A 17,748-nucleotide genomic window follows, 5' to 3' on the forward strand; every position below is an offset into this window, starting at 1 on the left:
TAATGTCCCCCTATCAGTCTGCCCCTATCAGTTTATTATCTTTCCTCTCCAGGTTAACCCGGGTCGGAGGCAGTCCATATTCAAGAATACATTAGGCTTACACTTTGGCCAGTTTGCCAGTCCATCACCAAGGAGGAGACAAACGTTACTCACTTATGTAGACAATCACACCCATAAGTCTGTGGGCTGTCTGGGCACAGGGAGGACCACTGTTAAGATATTCAATTCAGGCCTCTGAGAGGTGACAATAACCTGGGGACACAGAGTTTCCTTCTATCCGTCTTCCCTCTTTGTCATGAATTCATAATTGCCTGAGTCCCTTCCTCTTGAATCTCAGATACCAAATGATGAAGCATCACAGGCTCTGACATGTGACTATTCCAAACTTTGGTCTGAAAATAGTCATGAAGTCCTGTCTTTGGCTCTGCTGACACCCTCCTGCGTCACCAGCCATGTTTGCTGAGGTTTCCGTCTGGGATGAGGAGACTTTCTCTTCCGGAGATTTCTCCTGATAAGACATTTCTGTCACTGGGGGTAATTTCCCACTACAAGACTTACTGCAAACACCCATAACCTACAACACCTCCTGAAAGCACAAAGGGTGTGTACCCGCTGGAGACGGAGATGAAAGGAGAGATAAGAGACAAATTCTGGGACCTCAAAGGCCAAATAGAAAATACCAGAACCCTTTTGCTCCAAAAGAAATATTTGTTATATTCAGTGATGAGTAAGCATGAGATACTGTCTCCTACCTCAAAAGATATTTACCCATTTATCAGCCACACACCGAAAACATATCTTTGCGTCTGATGAATGGCATATAAGGCCCTCCCTATGTCTCGTACGTTGCACCTGATGTTCTTTGTCATCAAGTCAAAGAAAAATAATAGTTGTGCGCTTTACCCACCATGATAGTATAATAGAATTTCAGAGTTAATAGCATTCGTGGGAAAACGGAGACCTTAACTTTCTTTCCAAATTCAAATGAATGAACGCAGCAGGAATGATGTCATCGCTAATGTGATAAGCCAAAGCGGTCGTTTTAATGATGGTGACGGCATATGATGACTCAGACTAAAACAAAAAGAAGTCATGATTGTACATCAAAGAAACACAACAACAAGAACATACATTATCCACACATATCAAATATGTAAATGTGTGTATAAGCTGTCCTGGCCCTGGCTCTTACCACTTACCACTCCGCCCTCTATCAGTAATGCATTATTGATGAAAAAAATCAGGCTTAAGAGCTTACTGCTTATTTAATTTCATTAAACAATTCTATACCGCAGCCTTTACAGTATGCATTACAGCATATGTGCATTTTGTTAACCTGTACTTTAACCTGTATGAATTATTGATATTGAGAAAAAATAAGTACTTTCTGTGTTGTGCTGGGTTCAAGCCACAGAGGACTCAGCGTTGTGCAGTAAGATCACAGTCCACATGACCACATGTTCCATTAAACAATATATAAAGTGTGCTGTCATTTACCTGAACAAAATATTTTAGGACAAACAAAAGGAGTTTGATTTCTCATAGTTTCAAACAAGAAGCATAAATCAATTTGGTAAAATGATGCATATTAAACTAAAAAAAGGAACCTGTGGGTTAATTCAGTGACTGTGCCCCCCTAAAATAGAACTATGTCCATTGATGATCTCTCAACACAGATTATGAGCTGCTCAAAACATGAGTTGGGTTGATTTTTCCTCCTCAGATTCTTTCATTTGAAGGACTTTCATGGGCCTGAAGAAGTTAATGTATCCCCCTTTCCCAAGGAAAGATAAGTTTCTGTAAGTCAGGTATTTTTTATGGGCAGGTAGGGAAGTGAATTATATGATATTATTGAACCATACAGCAGAGGTGCCAGTTTTGCAAATATTTTGTTTTTGCCCAACCCACAAAAAAAGAGAGAATTCATCCCAAAAGCTCCAAGATAGCTACTAAATAAACCTTGTGGTGACATTTTTTTCTCAAAACATCTGAATTGTTTGCATTGTTTAATTTAAAATAAGTTACTTTATGCAAAAATCATATCAAAGGCCCTTCTTGTCAACCAGATCATTTAACTGACTGGATTGATGAAGAAAATATTATTAATCTCCTTGTATATCAGTGAAATAAAAGTTGTAATATTTGCACGGTTTTCTGGTTTTGATTCTTCATGTCACTTTGTTATACTCCTCCATAGCTGATCGTTTAGCTCCTCTCCTTTGCTCTCTCCTATCACTTCATATGTTTCCCTTTTATCTCTTTAAGTCTGAAAAATGTGACCATACATCTTTAGAGCATAGTAAATGTTTATTGTTAGGACTGAAACATTTGTAAGGGAGGCAAAAGGTTGTCAGACAGAAGCTCGTCTTTGTGACAGGACACTGTCTCTGTCCTCACTGCCAACAGTCTGCTCTCGCCTGGGCCTCTGATCTATGGCCATAAAATGAATCAGCTTATCTACAGGAAAGGAGGAGGTGAAACAGACTTGAAGAATGGACCTGTTGGAAAAGAAAAATAGAAGGGGAGAATGAAAGAAAAGATGAGAGGAAAATTTATGATAAAGGAAAGCTGTGACGTTAAAATTAAGGAGAACTGAAACTGAATTAGAAACGCAATAATGCAGGTGGATTCTTTTTACCGATGCCTTAGACAAAGTAATTTCATGTTGGAAAAATGCAAACAAAACTTGCATATAGAAAATTTGAAATAACCCGAAAAGACATGCTAAATATTGCATGGTAAAGTCCTGCTATGGTTGCTAATATGACAATTACTTTCATGATTTACTACATTGTTTTTCACAGTAAAAACTTTACCCCAAACTGCATCTAATCATGAGTTAGATCACCAGTTATTGACCTTTAAAGCAAGATAATGTCATTCGATAGAAAAAACAGATCAGATCATGAGTTAGATGACCTTTACGGCAACATTAGAGGAAGAATCACAGTCTTCCTTTTGCATGTCAAAAGTCCATTTCAGTTCATAAGCAATAAAACATACCCTCGCTCAATACAACACAGTCATGGGTTTCATTAAGTCAAGTAAATTTTTATTTGTATAGCACCAATTCACAACATACGTTATCTCAAGGCACTTTCCAAATAGACCTTCTCTTTATAATAATATTATTGACAGAGTCCCAACAATTTCCACCAAGATCAAGCACTAGGCGACAGTGGCAAGGAAAAACTTCCTTTTAAGAGGCAGAAACCTCGAGCAGAACCGGATTCAGGGTGGGCGGCCATCTGCCTCGGCCGCTTGGGTTGGTTGTTAGCAAAAGTTAGCAAACTTTAGAGAGACATTGCTCTAGACTAACTGATATTACTAATCTATTTCACAAACTTTATGACTCTTCTCTACTCGTGCTACTGTAAACTACATTTTAGCATTTAGCGTCGTCTTATATAGGTAACTGTCACTTGATGTCACGGTGGCTACTGTTCAGCTAAAAGTTAGAGTTAGCATAGTATGTTTGCAGTAACTGGCTCTTACCACACAGGTGTAAATGAACACACTGGGATTTGGGAGTGACGCTTCCTTTCTAGCCTGAGAGACAGATGAGATGATTGATACCATTTTCATGTCTGTTCATTCAATATAAGGCTAAAGCCAGTAGCCATTTGGCGTAGCTTAGCATGAAGACTGGAAACGGGGAAACAGCTAGTCCAAAGATAGCAAAATTTGCTTTCCAACACCTCTAAAACTCACTGAGATGTTGGATTATTATAATTTAAGAAAAACTGAAATACAATGTAAACTGTTCGCCTATCAAATATACAAACTTTATTACCAATATGACTGAATAATTAGTATCCTAATGCAAGATGTATAGACAACACAGAACACAATAGAAAACTGGATAGGCTAGATAACAATCACTACAGTGATATATTTGTGCTCCAGGAATGCATTTTTTATTCCTTTCTTGTTGCATTGAATTATTCATCTCCTCATAACAGTCGACATTTACCTGACTTCCTGAGTTGAAATGTTTGTGTTCTCCCTTTTTCTCGACTTGTTCATCAATAAGTAATGATGCATTTCATTGGGCTTGCACCAGTGGGGATGCCATTGTACACTGTTGTGTTTTTTTAAATGATTTCTCTAATGTCAACCAGCAAAATGACAATGTCAATTCTAGTCATGAACAAAAAAACTTTTCTGTCATGATAGTCTAAAGGCTTTCTACTTCTCTACCACTGTACTGTGACCCTTGTGTAAACTGGAAATGAATCCAGCATGGCGTTCATGTTTCTTTGGGACTGTGTGATATTATATACTATTTTGTGGTCTCACATGAATCTCAGAATTTAAAGAATGCACTGTTCGCTGATTATTTTGTAAAATAAATAAATAAATAAAATAATTGATTGCAGTGATTCTGAAACAAAGCAGGAGCTTTAATGACAAAGCGCGCTTAATTTGGCTGATGCTTCAAATCTGATTCTGAAAGAAAATGTTAATGCATGTCAGCAGTTTTACTTTGATGCTGTTGCATTGATTAATAATGCAAGGACAGACAAACTGTCTGGCTCAATTTGCTGCAAATGTCAGTCTAAGGCATGAACACAGTTTTATTAAATGCACTCAGGATAACTGCGCATAGAATATATATGAAAAGCAAAGTGCAAGCAATAGTTTTCATGTCAGTAGAAAACAGTCAGGGCCTTTTGTTTTGATTATTGAAGGTGGCTGTGGCTCTGTGACAATATTGGGCAGAGCATGAATGTTACATTCATATGTCCACACCCTTCAGTGCCACTCTATTCATCCATGATGCCTTATACAATTTGACAAGCCTTTAGGCTGACATGCTGAAAATATTTTGAGTTAGAGTGTGTGTCTGTGTCAGTGTTATGCTTATTTTTATTGGCCAATATCAAAATGAAATCTGTCAGCATCAGAAAGGGTAAAAATGCAACATTTCTATTTTATTTTTCAACACAGAGCCAGTTTAAGGTCATGGTTTCTTTCTCCCCAATGCCATGCAGGTTTATGTTGCTGAATGTTTGGTTTGGCTGAAGTTTGTTAATATAGGTGTTGCTGGAAGGCCATTAGCTTTGACAGTGAGGAATGGAGGTTGGTCAGTGTCAGAGGAGGTCAAGACACGTGATAATGATACTCCCTTTATCCTCCCTCTGTCCATAGTCACATATCATCAAGAGAGGAGTCACAGTCTCATTTGTCGTGAAATAAAAAGTTCAAAGTTACAAGGCTGTTAAAACATGTTTCAGTCTATCATTGTTGCTTGTGATGAATGTGTGTGACGGAGTAATGATCCATAATTCACTAATTCACTAATACAAAGTCTGTACAAATGTTATTTGGATTGTGGGTCTGGACAAATGTTATAAAATAAACACATCATGTCTTGTGCTTCAAATCACTGCTTGAAGATGATATTCGCCAGCTGTGTTGCTTTTTTTTTAGCTTTTTTTTTGTGTTGCCAACAATCCAAGATGTCCAATGTTTATCAAGTAATGCTGACAAAAGTCCTTTCTCTGTGCTTCAATTTGAAAATAAGGTGAAAGTGCAAACCCTGAGGTGCTGAGCTTTGAATGAGCTGTCACTGAATTGCTGACTAATGTGAAATTGTTTTGTTTGGGACCTGGAGCAAGTAATTTTGTTTGGATGCTTTTGCTTTCTGCCACCCCAGTAGATCAGCGCCTGTCATTGAGTATTAGTGTTGTGGTATCAGAAAGAGTGGAACTCCCAGGTTACATTTCAGTGGAGCTGAATTAGAATAGACACCGATGGCAAAACCCACCTCTGACTCAAATCTTTTCAAATCGTTATTGTAACACTTACAGTTACATATGAGCACATAATTTCTGGCAAAATATTAAAACTCTTGAAAATCTGATACATACCTTTGTTTCCCTCATTTCATTTCCTCTGCAACTAAAGTAAATAAAGACAAAGATTCCTGTTACTCCCTAAAATTTCTACATATCTCTGCATGTCTTAGATCAGCTCCCTTGTATAATCATTTTGTCTTAAGTGTGTCTCAGCCTTTCAAGTGCAAAGTGGAACACTGACACCACAGTGACGTCCTTTGATACAGAGGAGTCGAAGTTGTGAGACAGTGGAAATTTATGATATGACTTGTATCTTATGAATCCTCTTGAAAGAGAGTCAAGAACAAACCTCCCACTCTATACGCCCCGTGCACCCTCACACCACTTTGTGAGATAACAGGCTGTGTATTTCACTGCCTGATGTCATTTTTTCTTCATGTTCATCCTTGAGTTGAAACTTTATGTCACATTTTCCAAATGCTCCAAATGTAAAATGTAAAGAATAAATGGCTTATGATTACAAAAATGAGTTGCAAATGAGTTTAATATGAATATATGTCTAATATACTGTATGTCTAATATGAGTTTTGTTGTTATTTAAGGCAATTTTTTCTTCATCTTTAAAGCAAGACAAACATACCTAGTTCATACATTTAAGGAAAAAATATATTTTGTGAACAGACACAACCCTGACCAAAAAACAAGAGAAAAAGAAAAGCAGTTTTGTCTTTATTAATTTACCATTTGAAGATTTTAGATAACCAGCAGGTACCAGCCTATGTCTGGGGATGCACATGAAAGCCAACAGCACAGCAGTGAGATACAAACAGACGGGTGACAAAATATAGGAAAAACTTGAAAAATGAGAGAAACAGGATGACAATGGCCCCATCCATAGGGCACATGGGGTCATTGAATGGTTTGATGAGTATGAAAATGATCTCAACGTGTCAGTTTCCTGTGGTTGCAATTTATGTATTTAAAAGTGATCTGTACCAAAACAGTGATATTTTACAGGTCAGTTTCAAGTTGTCTGGATTCTTTATGACTTCTACCTCCTACCCTCTATACAGCTGCTAGTATATATGTAACATGTGTTAAACTATGCTTGTTGACAAGTGCATACTGCTCTTGTGTCATAGATCATTAAACATGTCATGTAACATCAGCCTCCCTTTTCCTTTTTTTTTTTTTTTTTCTACCTGAAACCACATAAAATGTTTCTATCAGGACTGATGTGATAAGACAATCACAATCACTATGGATGTAGAAGCACAGCTAAGCAGCATGCTAAACACACTTTGAACAGGAATGGTACTCAGTAGAGAGCATACTCCTGCCAAGGCCAAAACATTCCTACACATGTCAGTCTGATCCAGACTATCATCTGGATCTGCAACAAGATTCTACAAAGTCATAGAGCTCAACATCATAAATACGTCAGTTTTTTTTTTAATACCAAGATCCGTAGATCTTTTCCTGAGAAAATGTTGAAAAATGCCCTGTCTCGCAATGTTAAGGAAAGTGCTCAAAAATATCTGGATCTGGCTGCCTCCTCTTGCCTCCTTGGTAGAGGTAATTTGTACAGTAGGAAACTGCATTTTAAAAGAGTATTTACAAAGTTTATATACAGTTGTAGAATTATTCACATAAAGTACAGCACAGTATGTTGTAAACATAGACATAGTCAGTAGCAATTAGCCCTCAACAGCTAGTTTGATGGTTAGTTTGTTCAACAAGCAACGAAGCTACAGATAATGCTGTAGCATTTAGGGAGCTGAATGAGTATGTGCCCGGCTACAAAAGGACATAACAATCAGAGGCTGTGTCTGAAATCAGTCCCAATTTACTATATAGTGCACTATATTTGTATGGGTGAGAAAATCACCCCTGCAGCTGTCAGGGATGATGCAAAAATGATGATAAGTAAGTGTCCTAAATTCAAAATCCCTGCTCACTATTGAGTAAACCACTGAGTGTTCATTATATAGGGAGTATGACTGAACAGTGTTTTCGGACACAGCCTATGTGCTGACCAAGCGTGGGAAACTTAACAGCTGTATAGCAACAGTAACCGCAGTTTTGTGGGGGTTCAGTAGTTATGCTGATGAGTGAAATGTCATGTTGATTGGAATGATACATTTCTTGTTTTTTTTATCGTTTTGATTTTTTTGTTGTTCTAAACAGCTTTTTTTCAGAGTCAGGGTCTTTTCATTCAAGTGCTTTCCACTGATGAGTCTCTAGACAGACTTTTCTGGCTTCTGTAATCACACACAATTTGGACGCAATAATGCCCTTTAACCATATGCTCTCATTCCTCTCTTCCCTTATCTTGTTTTCTATCAAGGCTCCTTATTTTTGCTTTCTCTCTCAGCATTTTTCTGTCTCCCATTTGTTGTTGTATGGTCTCTCTTCAGATTTTTGTCCACTTAACTTGGCCATTTCTTTGTTTCTTTTTCTCTGCAAATATTAAACAAAGTCAGGTTTGATTTGGTCAACTTAGAGATCTAAGTGAAAATCTTGAATATTAGAGATTGAAAGATGTCGCATATATGTGCAGACCCTTGTTTGCATGAGTCTGTTACTATAGAGAGGAGCGTGATGAGTGTGTTTTTCTCTGTATTTGTGTCGCATATTGTATATGTGAGTATGCATTACACCACAGACGATATCGTGTTTCATGTGTGAGATCAGGTTATCCTGCTCTGCCATCAGGGCGAGCAGATGTAACGGGAACTCAGCATACTGTGGCCATGTGACTAAGGAGAATGGTACCCACAAAAAAAAGGGGGATGATGGGAATTGTGCGTCTGTCTTTTAGTGTACTCGCAGTGTAACTGGTACACCAAAGAACTCTATGAATAAACTTTAAAATAAAAAGGATCAGTTACTTCTGTACTTACTGTAAAGTCAGTTTTTCCCAACAAACAGACGTGAACGTGACACCCTGCCTGTGACTGTGAACTGGCATCTCTCAACCAGTCAGTCAGTCAGTCAGTCAGCTGGGTGATCAACCTCTAATTAAAAAAGTATCTTTTCCTGATGTATAAGCTTCATCAGGTAACTTTGAAATGAAACACAAAGCCTTCAGTCCTGCAAAGGGAAATATTTCTGCAATGTGCAAAAGTAATTTTGCAGCATCACTCCAAAACCCCAGTTTAACTTTAACCCCTGCACTTACTGAAGGCATTACACATACATTTCAACTGTTTAAAAGGTGTTTTAATTTACAGTTCAGGAGGATCCACTCTTGTTTTTACCTCCAGTAAAATGGTCTAATTTTGTTAAAATGGCTTTGTTTTAAACCTGTCTGGTCCGTCATGTGTTTACACATGCACTGCACCCTGCTCATCTTGATTACCAATATATAAGATTGGACAGACACACGTTTGCCAGTTACAAAGTTTTCTGTCAAACAAATGCTCATGCAGGTTTCTCACTGACAGTAAAGAGGGAATAACTCATTAAAGCTGCTCCAATCAATATTTTCATATTAACAATGCATCAATTGACATTTGGTTTTGATTTTACAACTTTTCTGTCATGGTTCAGTCTCGCTGCTCTCATCAGACGCCACAGTTAGCTGTTTTCAATGAAAAGGCTCTAAAACTGCCAACTGTACACAACCAAACAGCAGACAGACACAGTTACCAACGAGCTGGTGAACACAGTGAATCTTCTCACAGCTGAAAAGCCACATATTCTTCTCGTTGTTCGTCGTTGATGGAGACCAAAAACTAAAACTAAAACTAAAAGTGAATATTTGACCTACTTACACATGACCAGAGATAATACTTGAAATGAATATGTCAGTGTTTTGTTTACAGTCGTCCACACGAGGAAAAAATCAGTTAAGGCAGGTTTAAGTTGAAAGATTTCCATTTTCTAAGATATTTCCAAAACCTTTTTATAACTCTGTGTAACAAAGAGGTGTGCTGCACATTTAATTAAATGCATGCAAGACTGATTCACATGATTCAGAGTCTACAAATAGTTAATAAATTGGTCCAATGTTTTCGTACTTTGGGAAAAACTCTTTCTGGAAGCGGCTGGCTACAAATAACTTACTGCTTTCTGTAATCCCTCCATCAGGGTCACACAAAGGCCCACTGTATGGTGTCAGAGGATTATTACATCACCATGATGTGGAAAATAATGTCTGCAGTTCAGATAATAGTTCAGATAACGACAAGCATTGGGTTGTCATCACCGAGCACAAAGTTGAGGATTAGCTTCTTTGACTGGATTTTAATAAAACCTTTGCGTACATGTGCAGTACAAATAATGTCATGTAGGAATAATGCAGTCATAGATAATGGTTTAAGTACTACAGTTCTTCCGAGGAACTGTCTCCTAGTCGATGGCTGCAGCTACAGTAACTGATCCATGTCTGAGTGCATTTTCCGTACAGCGATGGTGAGGGTTTTTCTTGAGAATACACTGTTGTCAAGCAACAGTCTTCTAGGAATTAATTATTATCTCTGATACCAAATCTAATACTAAATGTATTCCTCAGAGGGTATTTCAGTTTTTTCCTCTATTTAGAAACTGTTCCTGTACTTCCCGTCTCTCACATTTTGATTGTCATTTGTCCATGCCCAACATATGGATGCATGCTGACACAAGAAAGCACACTTTGCAATGTAATTGAACACAAAACCATACCATTTACTCTCCTAGGGGAAATTATATTTACAAAGCTCTCACTCTCTTAAACATTTACAAGTTACTGAGCTGACGCAACTTCATTTTTCTCTCTCTCTCTCTCTCTCTCTCTCTTTATCCTTCCCTTGTTCTCTTTGTCTCTCAAGCTTTTAGATCCCACGTCAGCAATGTTGAGTGGTTGGCCCTGCAAGACAAGTGTGTTCATATCAATTGCTCCCTTGGGGAATGGCATCTGGTAAGAGCTCCTTCTCCTTTAAACATACAGTGTGAGGTCAGCAACTGGATCCTGAACGAAAGACAGAAATACAGCCTTTCAGGCATGCTGCAGCAGAGTATAACTGGCCAGCTAGTTATATTGACCTTCAGGAGTTGTTGGCTCAGATGATGAGGCATGACTAATCACATGTGGATACCAAAGAAGAGAGGGGTACTGTGTGAGTAGAGAGCTGAGATCAGGGGCTACTGCCAGGATGCTCTCAATGACATGGGACTCCTAAAGTACTGGGTATTACCTCAGCAATCTTTTCTTGTACTTTTGTCATCTCTTCAACTATTTAAAATAAGTAAACACGGTCGATCTGCACTCTCGGAAATTGGGAGACACTGGAGCATCCTGGCTGAACAAACAAATTCCACAGTGTTGTCTCATTTGTTTTGTGAGATTCTGCTACTAAACCAACAAACTATCCACCGCAGCTTTCACTGATCACTCCCTCACTGCCTTGAATCTTTGCATTTCATACAGATGTGGGAAGTATTCCATAGCATTGGTATTAATAGCGTGCCACAAACATATGCTCTCTCTCTCAGTGTCAGCCAAAAACAGGATCCCGATCTTGTCCGCAGGCTTGAGGAGAGGTCGAGTACCTGATGTTCAGCCCAGGCATCGCACACAGGCACTAAGCGGGATAATGATCTGATAATAGCAAACACACATTAGGAATTATTATGCATAGACAGGCACAACAAAAAAAAATCGCTGGATGATCAAAAGAAAAACTCAGCCAACAGAGTGGAGAAACAGAACACAACTGGCTCGGGAAGAGATTATTTCCTTCTTCCTAATGTTTTTGTTTTGGACCTGGCAGAGAGAACATGCGATCCAGGCTGTAACTCACAATGCAGTTTATAACAGGAGTACAACTTTAATGTGACAAAATTGATGGCGTAATTATCCCTTTGTGACTTAGGGGGTTTACTGTGTCCATAAAACAGTGTGTGCAGTTTACAACTGGGGAAAAATAAATTCATTTCAGTGCAATCGCTGAGTAAAACTGCACATATTTTTCACATCTAGTTCAGCTTTGAGGGACTCTGATGACCAGGCCTTAATTGTTGTTGCACTACATTTTAACGCAATTGACATGTTTATTTTTTGTTCTCATTGTCCATGTCTTGCACTCTTTAAAATGTTCTCCTTTATAAATTAACCTCATCACTTTAATTACCAGCTTAAGTGCATGTTTGAAGGCAGCTGCTCTAAAAAGTTAGTACATGCAATTAGTCTCTTTCAACAGAATGGATAAATCAGCCAACCTTCTTGAAAACAGCTTAATCAGCAGCTGCCAAAAATAAAAACTTTATTCTCTTAGATGACAGGGATGAGTGTGGTCTCCTTTTATTATCATGTTGTCTCTGCAGGAGGATAGTTAAATGGTCACAAATGATTCACAAATCATTTCAGTGATTCACAAAATGGTTTGAGAAAATGTGTTTTGCACATTTACAGAGGGTTTGTCACAATTAAGCTTGCAAGTCATGCTTCAAAGCCTGCGCATAAACAGACTTTGTTTCTCAACAAAGCACACACACAGATTTGAGTCAAGGTACAACCTCACACACTTTATAATATTTGCTCACATATTTTTTTGTGGTGGTTTATGCTCATTAAGACGGGCTGATGGGACTTCAACTATGCTGAGAAACGTGCATGTTGGCAACGAGACTGAAAAACAATCACAAACACTTTGTTTGGACAGAAGAAATCAAGTGACCTGTTAGACCTGTTTGGCCCAGGGGCTATAAAGAGCTTTATAATAAACTTTAAATTGTTGTCAGTGGATATTAAATTAGTCATGACATTTGGACTAAAAGGCATGATTGGATGATCTGGAATCTGCCACAAAAACATAGTCAAAATTTTTCTCTCCACTACTGCCAAAAGTAACAGACCTATAAAAAGCAACCAGAACATGAATAGTTCTGTTAAGACTTCCATATGTGACACTGAACGGTGATATTGTTTAGTTGGTGGAAGGTTATTCAATCAAAAGTAAGGAAGCCCCTCATTAAGGTTTGTGTGAGAAAACCATGAATTTCAGCTCCATTGCTTCAATAGGTTCAAGCCACAGAGTCAGGTCACATGATGAAACACAGATTATACTTTCAGGAACAATGAGTGCTTCGATACAGACCACCACTTATTATGGTTATGTTTGCCAGCCGCAACAGCATGTGGCTGCTTTTGTTGTCCTCTTTTGTGTGTGTGTGTGTGTGTGTGTGTGTGTGTGTGTGTGTGTGTGTGTGTGTGTGTGTGTGTGTGTGTGTGTATGTCATCCTGATAAAATGTGATCCTGGAGACAACCATTGAATTACCGAGTTGGTTTTGAGTACTTTTGCAGATCTTCACATGTTTGTCTGTTTGTCACCATGATCTCATCAGACGAGTAAAAAACTTTTACTCATACTTCCTCAAGGTTACGTGTTACGTGCCATAACGTTGTTCTGTCTCATTGACTTCACCACTACTACCACTACTCTTGCACATATAATGACACTCAGTGACTTCAAGGTGACGCTGTACATCTTCACATTTACGCCAACAGCTTGGCCTAGAGTAGAAATTATATATCATCTGCACCAAGGCTGAATGTGCTAAAAATATCAAAGTTCACAGTTTTTCCCAATCTGCTTGGACCCTGATTATTGCCGCTTGCGATTATATTTCGTCATTATTATTAATATACAGGAATATTCATTCATTCAGTCATTTGAAATCATCTAGTTGAACATACATTTATGTTTTTCAGAATGGTTGCACTTTACTCTGTTTAAATGACAACATATGTATGTACATTCAGGCAGAGCTGGGCGCGGTGTGGTAATGAGAATTCCAGCAGAAAATGCCATAAAATACAAAAATAAGTCGCTCCAATGCACAAATGACTCTTTGTGGTAGAGTGCACTATTATCTTTATTACCATGATTTGTTACAGTAATAAATTACATTTTTTATTTTTAAAATAATGACTTCCATGGTATTTTAATGGTTTCATGAGAATGACCCAATTAGCTTGTAGTAGCAGCCCTCAAGGAACATTAAGCTAACAGCGAGAATGGATTTGGACTAGGGTGTGCGGCAGCAGCAGGATGCCGCTGGGAAGCGGATGAAGAGCTCCGTGCTGCTGGCGCAGACTCAGGCCTCACTGCCTCAGCTGTCTGGGCTGGACCCACGGCGGGAGTGTGTGGTGGCCTGACCTGCTGCTGCACTGGCTGCACAGCATGGAGGATGTTCAAGTGGGTCAAGTGAGCTTTACAAGATCCAAAGAGGACAGCCAGCCTTTATTCCTCCCTCGCGCTTGACTTACAACTACAGGCCTCACAGCAGTTATGAAGATAATCTACCAACATGTAAAGTAAGTGGAACCCTCCCACAGACAGAAGCACTCCTAACACGCATCATTTTTGCTTTGTTACTCCACATTTTCATGGTTTGTTTTTTTCCTTTTTAAATCAAAGGGTGTTGTTTAAAGTTCCCACTGTAACGTAGTGGGCCGTCCGTCAGCCCTCCTTGGACTGACAGGCTTCTGGTTACACATTACACACACACAAGATTAATTCCCATCCAGAGCCCGCAGTGATTGTTTTTAACATATTTTCTAAGCCATTGTTTTAATGCTTAATTTTTCATTGAACATGAGAAAGATTCAAATTTATTGAACATATCAGAATTTGAATTCAGATAGATTTAATTGGGCAGATATATTTACTTTCAACACATTTACACTTGGTGCACCAGATGTCAGATGTGAAGAAATCTCCAACAAACTCCTTCATCCCTTTATGTGGAAGAGCATAATCATCACCGTCATGTAACTAATGCTGAGGACAGAGCTTCGAATTCTAATGAGTCATTAAGCTAACACACAAGACTGAAACCAAATGACTCAACATCCATTGATACTATTAGAGTGGGGAAACTGAAAGTGTGTGTGTGTGTGTGTGTGTGTGTGTGTGTGTGAGAGAGAGTGAGAGACAGAGAGAGAGCAGTAGAGGAAACTAGATGTATATCACATTTTTACAGTTCCTTATTCAAGATCCCTGAAATAATATTTGCCACAGTTGTCTTTGAAACTGGAGTGTGTTTCTTGCTTCGAGTAACAGTATAGTACCTTGATCTGGGTGCAGATTTACATTCACCAAGGGACCGTGGTAAAGTTAGATCATTTAGGACAGGAAAAGTGAGAGACAGAAAATTCTAAATGAATATAGTGATGCTCTTAATGTATAAAAACATACAATGCTCCCAACTTTTGGAAGATGGAGCCCCATTGCATCGCCTAATAGAATCGGGCACCTCATCAATCGGCTACGAGTAAGACACAAGTTTTCAAAAGATCCCTCACACCTACAGACCTTTCCAATTGTATGATCGCAATCAGTGCAGCTGCTTGTTCTATCATTGTAACTCGACACAGGGGATCAGACCCTGTTAAGGCTACCTCCCAGAGAGTATGTGTGAGTCAGGGGGAGGAGTATGCATTTACACCTTTTCAACAGATGGTTAGAGTGTATCTCAACTCCTTGAACATTTCATGGTTCATTTGTTGTTTCCATTGTCACATTTTGCTTTTATTGATATATAGCCTTTTCCCTCTCAGTCAAGAGTAAAAACTTTAGATGTTTTTCAGTTTCTGGCATTTCCAACCCAGTTGTTTTATACACACATTTGAAAATGCACGTAAAAGAGGTGGATAGAAACCCGCCTTATGTGGCTAGTGACAGATTATTATTATTCTTTCTAACACAGTCTGATCACACCCTGGATTGATATTCTCAGTCGCCTATGGAAGAGTTGTACCCCTGTTTTCCTATATATTTCATTTTACATTACCTACTGCACAAGCATCATCGTCTTTGACTTTTTTCTTTCAACTGCAATTTTCAAATCTATTTGTTGATGTCTTTCCAAATGATGGTTTCTAACACTAACCAGATGAGTTTGTGACTGAAAACTGTGACAGCAGGAGGGCTTACAGGTGTATCCAATAAGCTTAATGGTGGCTGCAATTAAATACTGGCATGGTTCAATGAGCCATTGCAATGGAATGAAAGCTTCATTAATGTTATTATTCACACCTGTGCTTTTCATGCTCACGAAAAAAAACAAGAAGGGGAAAATGTTTACTGTGAAAAAGGCACATGAACCCTGCACTTGCTCTCTTGAACCTTTTGCATCTGGAATGTTTCTTTACTCATTTATTCAGGTTTTTCCTTACATTTGTGAGAATAACACGTTGACATGGCTGACCCCCCCCCCAATAACAGACGATAAAAATGTCAACTCAACCAAAAGGGTGGTCTCTAACAACTAGTAGCAACTTTGTGCTAAAGGTTTCGGCCCTTGCACTCTGCTCAAATCCAAATGACATTGACTGCTAAAGTGTCACTCCTATGGAAGCCTCCTAGGGTCAGCTGGGGGGAAAAAAGAGCCTTGTTTAAATTGCTCTCGGTTTACAAATCCATGCACATGATTTACAGAGGGTACTTTCGGATTCTTAATCCAGACACACGGACAAATCTGTGTACATGATGTAAATCTGTGCTGATGTGTAAATCTGTACCAATAATTGACTCGTGCCCACAGATTATTCACAGATTTACACATGGTTCTTTTTTTTTCTCTGCTGACCCCATAGTTGTTCTGTCCATTCCTGTGCAGTAATCTAGTCCATTATGCTGCAGAGGAAATAATAGTTCCCATGATGCATTTAAAAATTCATCAATCATGCTCACTCCATGTTACTGTGGATTTAATTATTACCGGCTGTGACAGCGTGGTTCGTATATTGTTTTCTTCTTATGAATTTGTGTGTGTCTGTCATCATGGCAAAAATAAGGTCCTGGAGACACCTACTATAGCACCAGGGTTGCCAGGTCTGTGGTTTTCCTATAGAACTGGGCTACTTTTGAAGTGTTGCCGCAGTTTGAATTTTTTTTCCACTTATTTTTCATGCAAAATATGTGAATAATATCAATAAATAAACAAAATAAATTATATATTTATACCCAAATCCTACCAAATTGACTCAAGATCAGCACACACACACACACACACACACACACACACATTCATGACTGGTAAATATGCCTCTGCAAAACCATATACACTGGCAAAGGGTTAGGGTTAAGGTCGTCCTGGAGACACCTGCTGTAGTGGAAGTACCACAGAGGCAGTTTTGATTACTCAGGCAGATGTTTATATGTCAGACTTTATCACAACACTATATATCAATAGTGTCACAACCGTGCAAGATACAGTCACAAAATTTTAGAGGTGTGTAGTTGAGATAAAAATGAAGGGCCAAGTTCAATAGGTGTGGTCCAACCTACGACTTCTGATTACTCATATAATAATGTAGTACTAACGACTGAGTAGTCATGGGTCAGAATGTCGCTGCTGGTGCGATCCATTCACAAAATGCTCTGTGTTTTTCCATCCCTGCAAGTGAGACTCACTAGAGGAGCTGCTGAAAATGAGAAACAGTTATGTTTGCAGGACATGACCTGAATTGCCCTTCCAACAGCACAGAGCATATGTTTTTCTGGTTGAAGTATAAGGTTGGCAGCCAGATGGAGATTACAGCAGTGGTGTTGATCACAGCCCGTCACCCCTCAACTGCAGAAATGCAATAGACAGGCTGGGTTTATCTCAGGACACAAAGTGTTAAAAGAACATCAAAGCGTATGTGTATGTTACATGGCGGACAATGTTTACATTTATGGAATAATCAGGAGGAAATTAGGAGTGTGCGGTTTTGAATTCCTATTGAATTTCAATTGTAAAAAACAAAATAATAAGAGAAACTGCAGACTTGTGCATATCCAGTTAATTTGTGTTTAACTTATTTTTATGCGTACTTCCAGCTATCCTGTATGCCTTATAGTACTGTATTTCATGGTGATAATGAACATTGACCACAAACTATTTCGTTGTGCAACACCATAGTGCAACACAGAAACCACCAGTTCACTTAGGGTTGTGTGTATGGATCTATTGACA

The sequence above is a fragment of the Seriola lalandi genome, unplaced genomic scaffold (genome assembly GCF_002814215.2).
Source record: "Seriola lalandi dorsalis isolate HSWRI2012SDOR001 ecotype SW California unplaced genomic scaffold, Sedor1 jcf7180002052504, whole genome shotgun sequence".
Lineage (NCBI taxonomy): Eukaryota > Metazoa > Chordata > Actinopteri > Carangiformes > Carangidae > Seriola > Seriola lalandi.